This window comes from Somniosus microcephalus, chromosome 5 (assembly GCF_052327205.1).
Source record: "Somniosus microcephalus isolate GS21.2 chromosome 5, FLI_Smic_1.0, whole genome shotgun sequence".
NCBI classification, from domain to species: Eukaryota; Metazoa; Chordata; class Chondrichthyes; order Squaliformes; family Somniosidae; genus Somniosus; species Somniosus microcephalus.
Window position 1 is genome coordinate 261,425,689 of NC_140991.1, and position 17,107 is coordinate 261,442,795.

Below are 17,107 nucleotides of genomic sequence, written 5' to 3' on the forward strand. Positions count from 1 at the left end.
AGGATATATCCTTGGGGGACTTCAGAGGGAACGGTGCAGGAGTGGGAAAAGAAGCTACTGCAGGGGATGCTCTGGCTACGACTAGATAGATAGGAATGGGCAGGCGAGGGCAGTCCAACCCAATTGGACAACAGAGGAGAGACTTTGAAGGAGAATAGTGAAAAGAAACCATGTCAAAGATTGTAAACAAGGCGAGAAGGATGAAGAGGGATAGTTTGCCATGGTTACAGTCACATAGGATGTTATCTGTGACTTTGATAAGGGCTGTTTCAGTGCTGTGGCACGGATGGAAACCTGATTGGAGTGGTTCAAAGATGGAGTAATGGGAAAGATGAACATGGATTTGGGAGCCGATAGCATGTTCAAGGACTTGAGAGGAAAGGGAGGTTGGAAATGGGGCAGCAGGTTGCAAGGACAGAAGGGTCAAGGGTGGATGTTTTGAGGGGGAGTAGGCCATTTGGCCCCTCGAGCCTGCTCCGCCATTCAATAAGATCATGGCTGATCTGATCTTGGCCTCAACTCGATTTCCCTGCCCACTCCCCATAACCCTTGACTCCCTTATCATTCAAAAATCTGTCTATCTCCACCTTAAATATATTCAATGACCCAGCCTCCACAGCTCTCTGGGTTAGAGAATTCCACAGTTCACCGCCCTCTGAGAGAAGAAATTCCTCCTCATCTCCGTTTTAAATGGGCGACCTCTTATTCTGAAACTATGCCCCCTAGTTCTAGATTCCCCCACGAGGGGAAACATCCTCTCTGCATCTACCTTGTCAAGCCCCTCATCATCTTATATGTTTCAATAAGATCACCTCTCATTCTTCTAAACTCCAATCAGTATAGGCCCAACCTGCTCAACCTTTCTTCATAAGAAACATAGAAACATAGAGATAGGAACAGGAGTAGGCCATTCGGCCCTTCGAGCCTGCTCCGCCATTCAATGAGATCATGGCTGATCTTCGTCTGAGATCTTAGCTGATCTTACCAGTTCAGTACCCCGTCCCCGCCTTTTCTCCGTAACCCTTAATCCCCTTAGCCTTCAGAAATATATCCAATTCTCTCTTGAAAATATTTATTGAATTAGCCTTCACAGCCCTCTGTGGCAGGGAATTCCACAGGCTCACCACTCTTTGAGTGAAGAAATTCTTCCTCATCTCTGTTTTAAATGATTTGCCCGCTATTTTTAGACTGTGGCCCCTGGTTCTGTGCTCCCCTGCCATTGGAAACATTCTCTCTGAATTCAGCCTGTCCAGGCCTGCCATAATTTTATATGTTTCGATGAGATCCCCTCTCAATCTTCTAAACTCCAGTGAGTACAAGCCCAAACTATTCAATCTCTCCTCGTAGGTCATTCCCGCCATTCCAGGTATCAGCCTGGTGAATTGCCGCTGCACTCTTTCCATGGCAAGAACATCCTTCCGCAGATGGGGCGACCAAAACTGTACACAATACTCCAGATGCGGTCTCACCAGCACCTTGTACAGCTGTAGTAAGGTATCCCTATTCCTATACTCGAACCCCCTTGATATGAAGGCCAACATACCATTTGCCTTCTTAATCGCCTGTTGCACCTGCATGCTCTCCTTCAGTGACTGGTGCACAAGAACACCCAGGTCCCTCTGCACTTCCCCATCTCCCAATCTATTGCCATTTAGATAATAATCGACCCTCCTGTTTTTACCCCCAAAGTGGATAACCTCGCATTTATCCACATTATAGTGCATCTGCCACGTATCCGCCCATTCCCCCAACCTGTCCAAATCGCACTGTAGCCTCCTGACATCCTCATCAGAGCCCACCCCTCCTCCTAGTTTAGTGTCGTCAGCGAATTTGGAAATATTGCATCCAATTCCCTGATCCAGATCATTTATATATATTGTGAACAGCTGGGGTCCCAGGACAGATCCTTGCGGCACCCCGCTGGTCACTGCCTGCCACTCCGAAAACGAGCCGTTTATTCCAACTCTCTGTTTTCTATCCGCCAGCCAGTTCTCTATCCACGTTAATACTTTGCCCCCAATCCCATGAGCCTTAATTTTGCATGATAATCTTTTGTGTGGAACCTTATCGAAGGCTTTCTGGAAGTCAAGGTACACCACATCCACTGGCTCTCCCCCATCTATTTTACCAGTTACTTCCTCAAAAAATTCCAGCAGATTAGTCAAACACGATTTACCCTTTGTAAATCCATGTTGACTCTGTCCGATCCTTTCCCCATTTGTCAAGTGCTCCGCTATTTTATCCTTAATAATGGACTCTAGCATTTTGCCCACAACCGATGTAAGGCTTACTGGTCTATAATTCCCTGCTTTCTCTCTACCCCCCTTTTTAAATATTGGGGTAACATTAGCTACCCTCCAATCCACGGGTACTGTTCCCGAGTCAATGGAGTTCCGGAAGATGATCCTTAGAGCATCTGCTATCTCCAGGGCCACCTCCTTAAGTACCCTAGGATGTAGTTTATCAGGCCCCGGGGATTTGTCGGCCTTCAGTCCCCTCAACTTACCCAACACCATATCCCTAGAGATACTAATTTCTGTCAGCTCCTCCCTCTCATCCCCTTCATCTCAGGAATCAACCTCGTGAACCTTCTCTGAACTGCCTCCAATGCAAGTATATCCCTCCTTAAATAAGGAGACCAAAACTGTATGCAGTACTCCAGGTGTGGTCTCACCAACACCCTGTACAGTTGTAGCAGGACTTCCCTACTTTTACATTCCATCCCCCTTGCAATAAAGGCCAACATTCCATTTGCCTTCCTAATTACTTGCTGTACCTGCTAACTTTTTGTGTTTCATGTACAAGGACCCCCAGATCCCTCTTTACTGCAGCATTTTGTAATCTCTCTCTATTTAAATAATAATTTGCTTTTTTATTTTTCCTACCAAAGTGGATAACCTCACATTTTCCAACATTATACTCCATCTGCCAAATTTTTGCCCACTCACTTAGCCTATCTATATCCCTTTGCAGATTCTTTGTGTCCTCTTCACAACTTGCTTCCCACCTATCTTTGTATCATCAGCAAATTTGGCTACATTACACTCAGTTCCTTCATCCAAGTCATTAATATAGATTGTAAATAGTTGAGGCCCCAGCACTGGTCCCTGTGGCACCCCACTAGTTAGTTTGCTAACCGGAAAATGTTTTCTGTTAGTTAGCCAATCCTCTATCCATGCGAATATATTATTCCCAGCCCCATGAACTCTTACCTTGTGCAGTAACCTTTTATGTGGCACCTTATCGAATGCCTTCTGGAAATCCAAATACACTACATCTACTGGTTCCCCTTTATCCACCCTGATCATTACATCCTCAAAGAACTCCAGCAAATTTGATTGTATTATGATTTTCTAAATGTCCTGCTACTACTTCCTTAATAATGGACTCCAGCATTTTCCCAATGACAGATGTTAGGCTAACTGGTCTATAGTTTCATGCTTTCTGTGTTCCTCCTTTCTTAAATAGGGGTGTTACATTTGCGGTTTTCCAATCCGCTGCGACCTCTCCAGAATCCAGGGAATTTTGGTAGATTGCAACCAATGCATCCACTATCTCTGCAGCCACTTATTTAAAGACCCTAGGATGCAGGCCATCAGGTCCAGGGGACTTGTCGTCCACCTTTAGTCCCATTATTTTACCGAGTCCTTTTTCTCCAGTGATAATGATTGTTTTAAGTTCCCCCCTCCCTATAGCCCCTTGATTATCTATTATTGGGATACTTTTAGTGTCTTCTACCGTGAAGACCTATACAAAATATTTGTTCAAAGTCGCCGCCGTTTCCGTTTCCCATTATTAGTTCCCCAGTCTCATCCTCTAAAGGGACCAATGTTTACTTTAGCTACTCTCTTCCTTTTTATATACCTGTAGAAGCTCTTACTGTCTGTTTTTATATTTCTTGCTAGTTTACTGTCATAATCTATCTGCTCTCTATTATTTTTTTAGTCATCCTTTGCTGGTTTCTAAAAAATTCCCAATCGTCTGGCCTACTACTAATCTTTGCAACATTGTATGCCTTTGTTTTCAATTTGATACCATCCTTTACTTCGTTAGTTAGCCACGGATGGTTCATCCTTCTCTCAGAGTCTTTCCTTCTCACTGGAATATATCTTTGCTGAGAGTTATGAAATATTTCCTTAAATGTCTGCCACTGCTTATCTACCGTTTTACCCTTTAATCTATTTTCCCAATCAACTTTAGCCAACTCTGCCTTCATACCTTTGTAATTATCTTTATTTAAGTTCAGGACACTGGTTTGAGACCCAAATTTCTCACCCTCAAACTGAATTTGAAATTCAATCATGGTATGATCACTCTTTCCTAGAGGATCCTTTACTATGAGATCATTAATTAATCCTGTCTCATTACACAGTACCAGATCTAAGGTAGCCTGCTCCCTGGTTGGTTCCACAACGTATTGTTCTAAGAAACCATCCCGAATACACTATGAACTCTTCCTCAAGGCTTTCTTGGCCAATTTGATTTGTCCAATCAATATGAAGATTAAAATCGCCCATGATTATTGCAGTACCTTTCTTACAAGCCTCCTGTGGTAAACCACTGTTATTGTTATTCACTGTTGTTGTTGTTGTTGCACACTGTTGTACCTATGCATGCCTCAACATGTCTCGGCTGGCTCCACCCACAGGCCCAGGTATAAAGGTGATTGACCTGCAGCCCCCTGCCTTCTTGGAACCCAGTCAACCACGAGAGGCATGCTCTGTTCTTTGCTAATAAAAGCCTTTAGTTACTCTCCTAACTCTCCGTCTTTTATGAGTAATTGATAACGCATCAATTTTATTAGCAAAAACAAAATGTCGACAAACGCTGAACAGCAGGCTGCTGCACCAAATGCTGAACAGCAGGCTGCTGCACCAAACGCTGAGCAGCAGGAGCTGCTGCGAGCCCTCAGACCAACATGCCTGGACCTAGACCCCCAAGGAGCGGGTTCGACTACCAAATTCGCGCATTGGCTGCGTTGCTTCGAGGCCTACCTGCAAGCCTCAACTGTGACCCTGGACGAAAACACGTTGGAAATCCTGGCCTCAAAGGTGAGCCACCAAGTTTATACAATAATCCAAGGACGCGACGACCTACGCGGCGGCTATCGATCTGCTAAAAGGGCAATATGCACGCCCGGTAAATACGGTCTATGCCAGGCACCTCTTAAGATCCCGCAGACAGCAGCCCGGGGAATCAGTGGAGGCCTTCCTACGGGCACTACGGATACTCGGCCGAGACTGCGATTGCAAAGAGGTATCAGCCGCAGCACACACGGAGGGACTGATCCGAGATGCTTTCGTTGCGGGTCTAAGGTCCGACTACTCCTGGCAGAGACTGTTGGAAAAGGGAGAAATGGACCTGAGAAAGGCAGTGTCCCTCGCGCTCTCGCTCGACGCGGCCCACAGGAATATGGACGCCTTCTCCCCTAACCGCTCCGCAACGTGGACGCCACAACCTTGGGTCATGGGACCGCCACCTTCAACTGCTGCTGTGATGTCCAAGGCACAGAAATGTTATTTTTGTGGCCAGGCAAAACACCCCAGAGCACGCTGCCCGGCGAGAAACGCTACCTGCTCCGGCTGCGGGAAGAAAGGACACTATGTCAGCGCCTGCAAAGGTAAAACCGCTAACGCCAGCAGCGCCGCGTGCGAACCGTGGGGGCAGCCATCTTGTCCGCCATCTTGGGCTCCCTCAGCCGCGTGGGGATCGGGACCATGGGCGCTGCCATTTTGTCCGCCATCTCGGACGTCTCCAACTTCAACCACGGGGGACCCGGACTCAACCACCGCCTCATCTGACGACCACATCGACTCGCTCGACCATACGCTGGCCTCCGTGACGCTGGACCAATCTTTCCCTCATCAACTGTCCAGGTCCATGATGGACATTACGGTAAACGGCCGCGCCACTACCTGCCTTTTTGACAGCGGGAGCACGGAAAGCTTTATCCACCCCGACACGGTGCGCAGTTACTCTCTCCCAGTCCTGCCGATGCGACATCGGATCTCTTTGGCTTCCAAAGCCCAGTCAGTGGACGTTGGTGGCTACTGTGTAGTGACCCTTTCAGTAAGGGGCACAGAATACAAAAATTTTAAACTCCTGGTCCTGCCCCATCTTTGCGCTGCCGTTCTACTGGGGTTGGATTTTCAGTGCCACCTTAAGAGTGTCACATTAGCGTACGACGGACCCCTCCCCCCACTCACAGTCTGCAGCCAGCAGCTTTTAAATCGCCCGCCGCGCACCATTTGCAGCCTCTCCACCCTTAAAGTTCCCCCCCCCCTCCTTGTTCGCTAACCTCACCCGCGACTGTAAGCCCATCGCTACCAAAAGCAGGCGTTAGTGCCGGGGATAGGAGCTTCATTAAATCCGAGGTAGCGAGACTCCTGAAGGAAGGGATTATTGAAAGTAGCACCAGCCCATGGCGAGCACAAGTGGTGGTAGTGAAGACTGGCAAAAAACAGCGCCTAGTTATTGACTACAGCCAGACGATCAATCGCTACACCCAGCTAGATGCATACCCACTCCCCCGCATATCTGACATGGTCAATCAGATAGCACAATACCGGGTGTTCTCGACGATTGATCTGAAGTCGGCATACCACCAGCTCCCCATCAGGGCTGAGGACCGCCAGTACACAGCTTTTGAAGCTGACGGTCGTCTCTACCACTTCCTCAGAGTTCCCTTCGGCGTCACCAACGGGGTTTCAGTCTTCCAACGGGAGATGGACCGGATGGTCGACCAGAACGCGCTCCAGGCCACTCTCCCCTATCTAGACAACGTCACCATCTGCGGCCGCGACCAGCAGGACCATGATGTTAATCTAGAGAAATTCCTCCGTACGGCCCAGCGGCTGAACCTAACATACAACAAGGACAAATGTATGTTCCGTACCAAGCGCCTTGCCATTCTTGGCTGTGTAGTGGAGAACGGAGTCATCGGCCCCGACCCCGACAGAATGTGCCCCCTTATGGAGCTCCCCCTCCCCCACTGCCAAAAAGCACTGAAGAGATGCCTAGGGTTTTTCTCGTACTATGCTCAGTGGGTGCCCAACTATGCGGACAAAGCCAGACCCCTCATCAAGTCCACCTTCTTCCCCCTGACAGCAGAGGCCTGTGCAGCCTTCACTCTCATAAAAGGAGATATTGCAAAGGCCACAATGCACGCAGTGGATGAGTCCATCCCTTTCCAAGTGGAGAGCGACGCATCCGACTTTGCCCTAGCTGCAACCCTTAACCAGGCGGGGAGACCCGTGGCCTTTTTCTCAAGGACCCTCCAGGGCCCCGAGATTCGACACTCCTCTGTCGAAAAGGAGGCCCAGGCCATTGTGGAAGCTGTGCGACATTGGAGGCATTACCTGGCCGGAAAACGATTTACCCTGCTCACTGACCAGCGTTCAGTAGCTTTTATGTTTAATAATAAGCAGAGGGGCAAAATCAAGGACGACAAGATCTTGAGGTGGAGAATCGAACTCTCCACCTATAATTACGATATCTTGTACCGGCCCGGGAAACTCAATGAGCCCCCAGATGCCCTATCACGTGGTACATGCGCCAACGCGCAGGTCGATAGACTGAAGACCCTCCACAATGACCTCTGCCACCCGGGGGTCACCAGGTTTTTTCACTTCATCAAATCCCGTAACCTGCCCTACTCCATCGAGGAGGTCAGGACCATGACCAGGAACTGCCAAATCTGTGCCGAGTGCAAACCGCATTTTTATAGGCCAGACAGAGCAAGCCTGATCAAAGCCACGCGCCCCTTTGAACGGCTGAGCGTCGATTTTAAAGGGCCCCTCCCCTCCTCTGACCGCAATGTGTACTTCCTCAACATAATTGATGAGTACTCCCGTTTCCCGTTTGCCATCCCTTGCTCAGACATGACCAGTACCACGGTCATTAAATGTCTGAATGACCTCTTCGCCTTGTTCGGTTTCCCTAGCTATATTCATAGCGACAGGGGCTCATCCTTTATGAGCGACGAACTCCGGCAGTACCTGCTCTCGAGAGGTATCGCTACAAGCAGGACCACCAGCTACAACCCCCGGGGGAATGGCCAGGTGGAAAGGGAGAATGCGACGGTCTGGAAGGCAGTCCTTTTAAACTTGAAATCTAAGGGCCTTCCGACCTCTCGCTGGCAGGAAGTCCTCCCTGCGGCGCTCCATTCCATTCGGTCACTGCTCTGTACAGCCACCAATGCTACCCCTCACGAGAGAATGTTCTCCTTCCCCAGGAAGTCCACATCGGGGATCTCGTTACCGACATGGCTGACTTCTCCAGGACCCGTCCTACTGCGGAAGCACGTGAGGTCCCATAAGACGGACCTCCTGGTCGAGAGGGTGAGCCTCCTCCATGCCAACCCTCAGTATGCTTACGTGGTGTACCCGGACGGGCGGGAGGACACAGTCTCCATACGAGACCTCGCACCTTCGGGTGCTCCCGAAACACCTCCCTCGCCACCCACCACTACCCACGCCTACCCCCAGTACGCTTACATAGCATACCCGGACAGGCGGGAGGACACAGCCCCCACACGAGATCTCGCACCTTTGGGTGCCCCTGAAACACTACCATTGCCATCCACCACTACCCACAACCCAACCCCGCTAGACGGCATGCCGCAGCCCCAGGACCCGTCATTGACCACCCAACCACTCAATGAGACGCCAGATTCAACGTTGGATGCTGCACCATCACCGCCGCCACCACGACGATCAGGACGGCATACAAGGCCACCTGATAGACTTACTTACACGAACCTTTAGTACACTTCACCCCGCCAGACTCAATTTTAAACAAGGGGTGAATGTGGTAAACCACTGTTATTGTTATTCACTGTTGTTGTTGTTGTTGCACACTGTTGTACCTATGCATGCCTCAACATGTCTCGGCTGGCTCCACCCACAGGCCCAGGTATAAAGGTGATTGACCTGCAGCCCCCTGCCTTCTTGGAACCCAGTCAACCACGAGAGGCATGCTCTGTTCTTTGCTAATAAAAGCCTTTAGTTACTCTCCTAACTCTCCGTCTTTTATGAGTAATTGATAACGCATCACCTCCATTATTTCTTGATTTATGCTCTGTCTGACAGTGTAGCCACTGTTAGGGGGCCTATAGACTACTACCAACACTGACTTCTTTCCCTTATTATTTCTTATCTCCACCCAAACTGATTTTAAATCTTGATCTTCTGAGCCAATATCATTTCTCACTACTGCACTGATCTCATCCTTTATTAACGGAGCTACCTCACCTCTTTTTCTTTTCTGCCTATCCTTCCAAAATGTCAAATACCCCTGAATATTCACCTTGCAACCATGTCTCTGTAATGGCTATCAGATCATACCTATTTACTTCTATTTGTGCCGACAACTCATCTATCTTGTTATGAATACTGCGTGCATTCAGATAAAGAGCTTTTAATTTTGTCTTTGAAGGGGAGGGGGACAGTATCTGAAGAGAGGGAACCATTAACATTATCAGCTAACATGGGGGCCAGTAAAGGAAGTTGGGTGGTCAGCTGTTTGGTGGAAATAGTTTCAAGGGAGCAGGCGGTTGATCTCCTGGACAAGATGAGCTCAGAGAGGGCATATGGGGAGATGGGAGAGAAACTAGAGAAAGATGAGAGTTCATTGTGGGTAAGGCAAGTCCTGTTGTTTATTCCAGGCAAGGAAGCTTAAACGATTACCAGATCAGTTAAACAGCATCACCAGTATTAGAGACTAAACTGATAAGTAAATGTACTCTCTTGATTTTAGGAGGTGCAGGGTGCCATCAACTGCACGTGACAATCCAAGCACACCCAGAACAACCAGGAGCATTCATCAACCACAAGAGATTTCATTCCATCAATGGTTTGTGCAGGTCTGCGCCAGATTCCCTGGGAGCTGCCATAATGCTTTCATACAGCAGCAGTTCATCAGTCCCAAAATGTTCAGACCTGGAACCAGCCTTAATGGGTGACTGCTAGGTGACAAAGGATACCCCATTCAAACCTGGCTGATGACACCTCTAAGCAACCCGGCCGATGAACATCAGGAGCACTGCAACGCAAGCATATAACAACCAGATGTGTCATCGAGCAAGCCGTCGACATGCCCAAGTTGCGTTTCATGTGCCTAGAGAGGTCTGAAGACGCCCTTCAGTACTCACCAGTGCGGGTCTCCAGGATAATCATGGTGGGTTGCGTTCTGCAGAACCTAGTGCAGCAGCGAGGACTAGAGGTGCAGGAGGAACAAGTCGCTCAGCACTCCTCATCTGATGAGGATTCCCATACCGTGGAGGAGGAAGATGATGCCCCCAACGCTAGAGCAGCCACTCACATTGTTGCTCGAGATACCAGGGATGCCCTAATAGCTCGAAGGTTCAGTTAGTCACTCACACCAGACCAACGTAATTATCACATCCCCCACCCCCTCCCCCCACCACTTACACAAGCAGTCCTGTAACCATCCATCCACTCACTGCACATGCACCAATTGTCTCAACCATGTCTTCATATTCAGCACCAAACTCACCAGGCAAGAATGGGGAACATGGGAATGTGGTACAAAGTAATACATTTTATATGACTTAATCAATTAAAAGAATTAACACATTTTCAAAAACACCCATGTGCATATCCTTGGTGAACTACAAAGCTTTTCTCTTTCTCTCTCTTCTACGTGGTGCAATCCATGTGGCTTCAGCAGAGGTAGTGGCAGACTGCTCTGATCCCTGCTTGGATTATTGAGGTGCCACGGCCAACAACCTCTGGGTGTTGCAGCCCATGAGGGCCCCGCATGTCGGATACTGGTTGAGGGGGGCAATGAATGAGACAGGCAAACACTTTCAGAGGAGTTTGCACTTTCATCTCCCCTATCACCATCGTCCATCTCCTGGGCCAGCAGCACATCACTCCTGCCCCTCTGCGGGAGAGCAGCTTAGAGAAGATCAGTGACACACTGGAAGCCCAAGTCTAATCTGTCTGTTGTCCTGTGTAAGGCGGTAGGCATGTTGGCATCCATAGTTTGCAGGGCCGCCGTCTGGGCCTGCAGGGACTCATTAGTGCGCCATGATTCAAGTTCCACGGAGGAGGCCACACTCACAGTGGAAGATTGTATCTTCGCAAAGGCCTGTGACATCACTCCACAAATGCTTGAGCTGGACTCCTCCATCCTCTGGGACATTGTGGTTAGTGTGCTTGGCTGGACTGACAGTACCTCGCACAGTTGCTGCTTACCCTCTATCATTCTCCTTTTCACTGATGCCCTGCCGGGTTCAGCATCACTGTCCAGCTGAACAGAGCTTGGAAAGGACTGTGCCATCCAAGGTGGACTCTCCACAGCTGTCTCTACCACCACCCTCTGCTCATGCTCACTTGGGAACTGTGATTCACCTGGTGAGAACCCATCTAACTCTCTAACATGAGTACTGGTGCCTAGTACGCATGTGTCCTGTGATGGTGCACCCTCACCAGGAATGAGCTACTCTGAGAAATCCTCATCAACAAAGGGCTGGGGCTGCTGTTCTTTGTGCGATGGCCCTGGAGGAGAGAAGAGACAATGGGCGCTAATGGGGCGCAAAGCAGCTAGCGCCCGTGCGTGGCAAGGTTTGTGCTGCTCACGAAATTGACTAGACATTTTGCGGCGGCGCTAAACACTACTGCCATGATCTCCTGCGCCCGTAGATCGTGACGTCAGTCGAGTGTGCAATGCCCCAGTAGCGCCCCGGACCGGATATTGAGTGCCGCCAGCAACGGCAGGTTGACAGGAGTGTTTTCCAGTTGGAAAGGGACTGGGGGAGCGCTATTTAAAGGCGACCGCTTCCTGCCTTTTTTTGTCAGCGAAATTTTTGCACCACGCATTCTGAGAGAGAGAGAGACACTGCAGGAGATATTCAAAACTGTGTTGAGGAGCTTTGGGTACTGAGCAGCATTTTGCAGGTTCTTTTTTATTTGATCGTCCTTGCATCGATTTAGAAGAGACTGTGGGGGCTGCACTCTGAGCGCTTTCCCTGGGTCTCTTCATTGTTCTTTCCAACAGATTTGATGTACAGGTCTCTGCAGGCCTAGATTCAAGGCTGCAATGAGCAGGGTGTGGATGGAGAGTAAGATTGACCCTCCCCTTTAAGAACTGTCTGGCGTCAGTGTGTCTGTGTTCCATTGCTGACTGACATCACATGAGCTTCGCCAGCGCTCTGAGTTAGCGCCTCGCTCCTCGGCCTTTGCGCCTTAAGACAGGTGTGCAGCTCCTGATTTAGCGCTCCAATCACCTCCAGGGGCGACAAAAGCCAAGTTTGCAGTCTGAGGCGATAATTAGCGCCAAATGGGGCGATACTGAATTTCTCCCCTAAAGTGTTTCAGCCTTTGCATGTTAAAATTGGGGACCATTGTGAATGGTCCAAAAACTGGTTTCAAATCAAACGGTTGATCCAAAAGCATTTGAGCCTTAAGCAAAAGGTAGCAGTTATATTTGGGTTAGGTACTGCAGAATTGGAACGGTAGCATAGTGGTAATGTCACTGGGCTAAAAATCCAGAGGCGTGAGTTCAAATCCCACCATGGGAATTTAAATTCAGTTTGGAATAAAAAGCTGACCATATAAGTGACCAATATAAGTGACCATGAAACTATCGGATTGTCGTAAAAACCCCACTGGTTCACTAATGTCCTTTAGGGAAGGAAATCTGCCGTTCTTACCTGGTCTGGCCTATATGTGACTCCAAATCCACAGCAATGTGGTTGACTCTTAACTGCCCTCTGAAATGGCCTAGCAAGTCACTCAGTTGTAACTAACTGCTACAAAACAGAATAAGAATGAAACCGGACAGACCACCCGGCATCGACCTCGGACCCTCTGTGGACTTGTGCCAAAATTGGGAAAGCTGTCCCACAGACTAGTCATACTCACAGAATCATACCTTTCAGCCAATATCCCAAACTCCTCCATCACCATCCCACCAGCAGGACAGACCCATCAGGGGTGGCGGCATAGAAGGAGTGGCCCTAGGATCCTCAACATTGACTGCGGATCATGAAGTCTCATGGCTTCAGGTTAAGCATGGACAAGGAAACCTCCTGCTGATTACCCTTCCTCAGCTGATGAATTAGTACTCCTCCATGTTGAACACCACTTGGAAGAAGCACTGAGAGTAGCAAGGGCACAGAATGTACTCTGGGTGGGGGACTTCAATGTCCATCACCAAGAGTGGCGCGGTAGCACCACTGAAGGACATAGCTGCCAGTCTGGGCCTGCGACAGGTGGTGAAAGAACCAACACGAGGGAAAAACCTACTTGACCTCGGTCCTCACCAATCTACCTGTCGCAGATGCATCTGTCCATGGCAGTATTGGTAGCAGTGACCACCGCACAGTCATTGTGGAGACGAAGTCCCGTCTTCACACTGAGGACACCCTCCATCGAGTTGTGTGGCACTACCACTGTGCTAAATGGGACAGATTCAGAACAGATCTAGCAGCTCAAAACTGGGCATCCATGAGGCGCTGTGGGTCATCAGCAGCAGCAGAATTGTATTCCACCACAATCTGTAACCTCATGGCCCAGCATATCCCTCACTCTACCATTACCATCGAGCCAGGGGACCAACCCTGGTTCAATAAGGAGTGTAGAAGAGCATGCCAGGAGCAGCGCCAGGCCTACCTAAAAATGATGAGGTGCCAACCTGGGGAAGCTGCAACACAGGACTACATGCTTACTAAAAAGTGGAAGCAGCATGCTATAGATAGGATAAGCGATCCCACAATCAATGGATCATATCAAAGCTCTGCAGTCCTGCCACATCCAGTCGTGAATCCTGATGGACCAGTAAACAACTAACGGGAGGAGGAGGCTCCATGAATATCCCCATCCTCAATGATGGTGGAACCCAGCAACTGAGTGCAAAAGACAAGGCTGAAGCGTTTGCAACCATCTTCAGCCAGAAGTGCCGAGTGGTTGATCCATATCAGCCTACTCCTGAGGTCCCCACCATCACAGAAGTCAGTTTTCAGCCAATCTGATTCACTCCACATGATATAAAGAAACAGCTGAGCGCACTGGATACAGCAAAGGCTGTGGACCCCGACAACATCCTGGCTGTCGTGCTGAAGACTTGTGCTCCAGAACTGGCCGTGTCTCTAGCCAAGCTATTCCAGTACAGCTACAACACTGGCATCTACCCAACAATGTGGAAAACTGCCCAGGTATGTCCTGCCCACAAAAGGCAGGACAAATCCAATCCGGCCAATTACCACCCCATCAGTCTACGCTCAATCATCAGCAAAGTGATGGAATGTGTCATCACAGAGCTGACGACACAAAAGTTTGCTGACAACACGAAACTAGGTGGGATTGTGAGTTGTGACGAGGATGCAGAGGCTTCAAGGCGATTTAGACAAGTTGAGTGAGTGGGCAAATACATGGCAGATGCAGTAGAACGTGGATAGATGTGATTCACCAATAACCTGCTCACTGGCTTCATTGGGTGTAAAGCGCTTTGAAACGTCTGGTTGTTGTGAAAGGCGCTATATAAATGCAAGTCTTTCTTTCTTTCTGATGCCCAGTTTGGGTTCCGCCAAGACCAAGCAGCTCCCGACCTCATTACAGCCTTGGTCCAAACATGGACAAAGGAGCTGAATTCCAGAGGTGAGGTGAGAGTGACTGCCCTTGATATCAAGGCAGCATTTGACCGGGTGTGGCATCAAGGAGCCCTAGTAAAACTGAAGTCAATGGGAATCAGGGGGGAAACTCTCCACTGGCTGGAGTCATACCTAGCACAAAGGAAGATGGTTGTGGTATTGAAGGTCAATCATCACAGCCCCAGGACATCGCTGCAGGAGTTCCTCAGGGGAGTGTCCTAGGCCCAACCATCTTCAGCTGCTTCATCAATGACCTTCCCTCCAACATAAGGTCAGAAATGGGGATGTTCACAACTCCTCAGGTAATGAAGCAGTCCATGCCCGCATGCAACAAGACCTGGACAACGTTTAGGCTTGGGCTGATAAGTGGCAGGTTACATTCGCACCACACAAGTGCCAGGCAATCACTATCTCCAGCAAACGAGAGTCTAACCACCACCCCATGACATTCAACGGCATTACCATCACCGAATCCCCCACCATCAACATCCTGGGGGTCACCATTGACCAGAAACTTAACTGGACCAGCCACATAAATACTGTGGCAACAAGAGCAGGTCAGAGGCTAGGTATTCTGCGGTGAGTGTCTCACCTCCTGACTCCCCAAAGCCTTTCCACCATCTACAAGGCACAAGGAGTATGATGGAATACAGCTCCAACAACACTCAAGAAGCTCGACACCATCCAGGACAAAGCAACCCGCTTGATTGGCATCCCATCCACCACCTTAAACATTCACCACCAGTATAGCGTGGCTGCAGTGTGTACCATCTACAAGATGCACTGCAGCAACTCTCCAAGGCTTCTTCGACAGCACCTCCCAAACCCGTTACCTCTTCCACCTAGAAGGACAAAGGCAGCAGGCGCATGGCAACACCACCACCTCCAAGTTCCCCTCCAAGTCACATATCGTCCTGACTTGGAAGTATATCGCCGATCCTTCATCGTCGCTGGGTCAAAATCCTGGAACTCCCTACCTAACAGCACTGTGGGAGTACCTTCACCACGTGGACTGCAGCGGTTCAAGAAAGCAGCTCACCATCACCTTCTCAAGGGCAATTAGGGATGGGAAATAAATGCTGGCCTTGCCAGCGACACCCACATCCCATAAACGAATAAAAAAAATCGTTGACATCACTGGCACATCGATTTTGTAAAGACTGATTTTTTGGTAACACTTGCATTTTTGGCTAAGACCCATGCTTGGTCCCTCTGGCTAATGGCGTGTTTGGCTGGTTAATGCAAACGAACTGGCTGCGTTGTATAAACCAGGCTGAGAATGAGGAAATTCCTGACATCAGAGGCTATTTTTGGGGCAGATGGAAGTTCCGCTCAAACACAGAAACTACCAAGAAAGGCTGAGAGCTGTTGGATCCACATCCTAATACAATTTCTGGCGTCTCCAAAGCACTTCCAGGGGACTTACCAGTGTGGCCAACAGCCCTGCAGATTAGGAAAATAATGTTTATTTAACTTAACTGTTACAGACCAGGATTGCATGCTGACAAGCACTCGGGTTGTTTTTGTTTGAGTCAAACATATTTATTTAAATATGGTAGTACTTGTTACAACTCATCAATTACATAATAAATCCATTACATTCATTAGCCGCAATAAAACAAAGGCTTAAAACAGCTTTAGGGTTAACAGTATAAATGCAGTGGTAAATTTTACAGATAAGTCAATAATATTAACAATACAGGTACCCATAGTGAAAAACAATTTTATGGCAGTCCTATTGGCAATTTAGTGATTCCTTGTTTTTACTTGGTATTATCTAACCATGTAATAGCATAGTCCTTATACACGGTCTTCAGCTTTTCCACAGAAACGGACTCCAGTTTTTGAGGTACTTACTGACTTGCCTTTGACTGTCTAATAACCCTCTCAGGCTGCACTCGTACTCCCACTGCACACTGAACCTTGGCCGCTGCGACGCTGACTCTAGGCAGACAGCTGTGTTTTAACCTCACCTTGCTGGCCCCTGTGTGATTGGCAGACCTGTCTAGCCACTGACATGCGTCGGGAGGGTCTTGCCTTCTCCTCACACCGATTGGCTGAGGAACCCTGGTTGAGAAAGCCTGCAGTATACAAGCCGGCTTGTGTGTGCGGCCTGTTTATTTAACTGCACGACCCATTCAAGAGTGCTACGCGGCCACGCATGCACGCAGCTTAGGGGGAACATTTCAACAGACCTATGAGTAGCTGTAAGGCATGTGTGCATGCAATGGATGCAGTACATTCGGTGAGGGGTAATAATCAGGTAGATGTATCACAAGTAGCAATGGCATGCATTTGAGGAACGTGTTAACAGTTCCATTTGAGGACATGTGCTGAGAATCAGAGGAGCTGACTGAGGTGATATCACATTACATAAGGGTTGGGGTGAGTGGCAGTGGTGAATGGAGGAAGGGGGAGGTGAGGATGTGCATTGAAATGGAATAATGGATGCTGCTGAAAATTAGGTGGGTATGAGGAGTGATGTGAATGTAG

At 48.9% G+C, this 17,107-nt stretch overlaps 1 protein-coding gene across 6 annotated transcripts in view; it reads right to left on the minus strand.

The window, feature by feature from the left end:
- The window catches only part of LOC147117688 (uncharacterized), a 93,006-nt gene that overhangs the window by 38,869 nt on the left and 37,030 nt on the right, over window positions 1–17,107 (minus strand). The window contains exon 1 of one of the 6 annotated variants that reach the window (XM_085988882.1): window positions 16,472–16,569. The exons of 4 other annotated variants lie outside the window; for them this stretch is intronic. The gene's annotated coding sequence lies outside the window, so the exon portion shown is untranslated. Of the gene's footprint in view, window positions 1–16,471; window positions 16,570–17,107 lie in introns of those variants that run through there. One more of the 6 variants, XM_085988884.1, reaches the window with a different exon arrangement.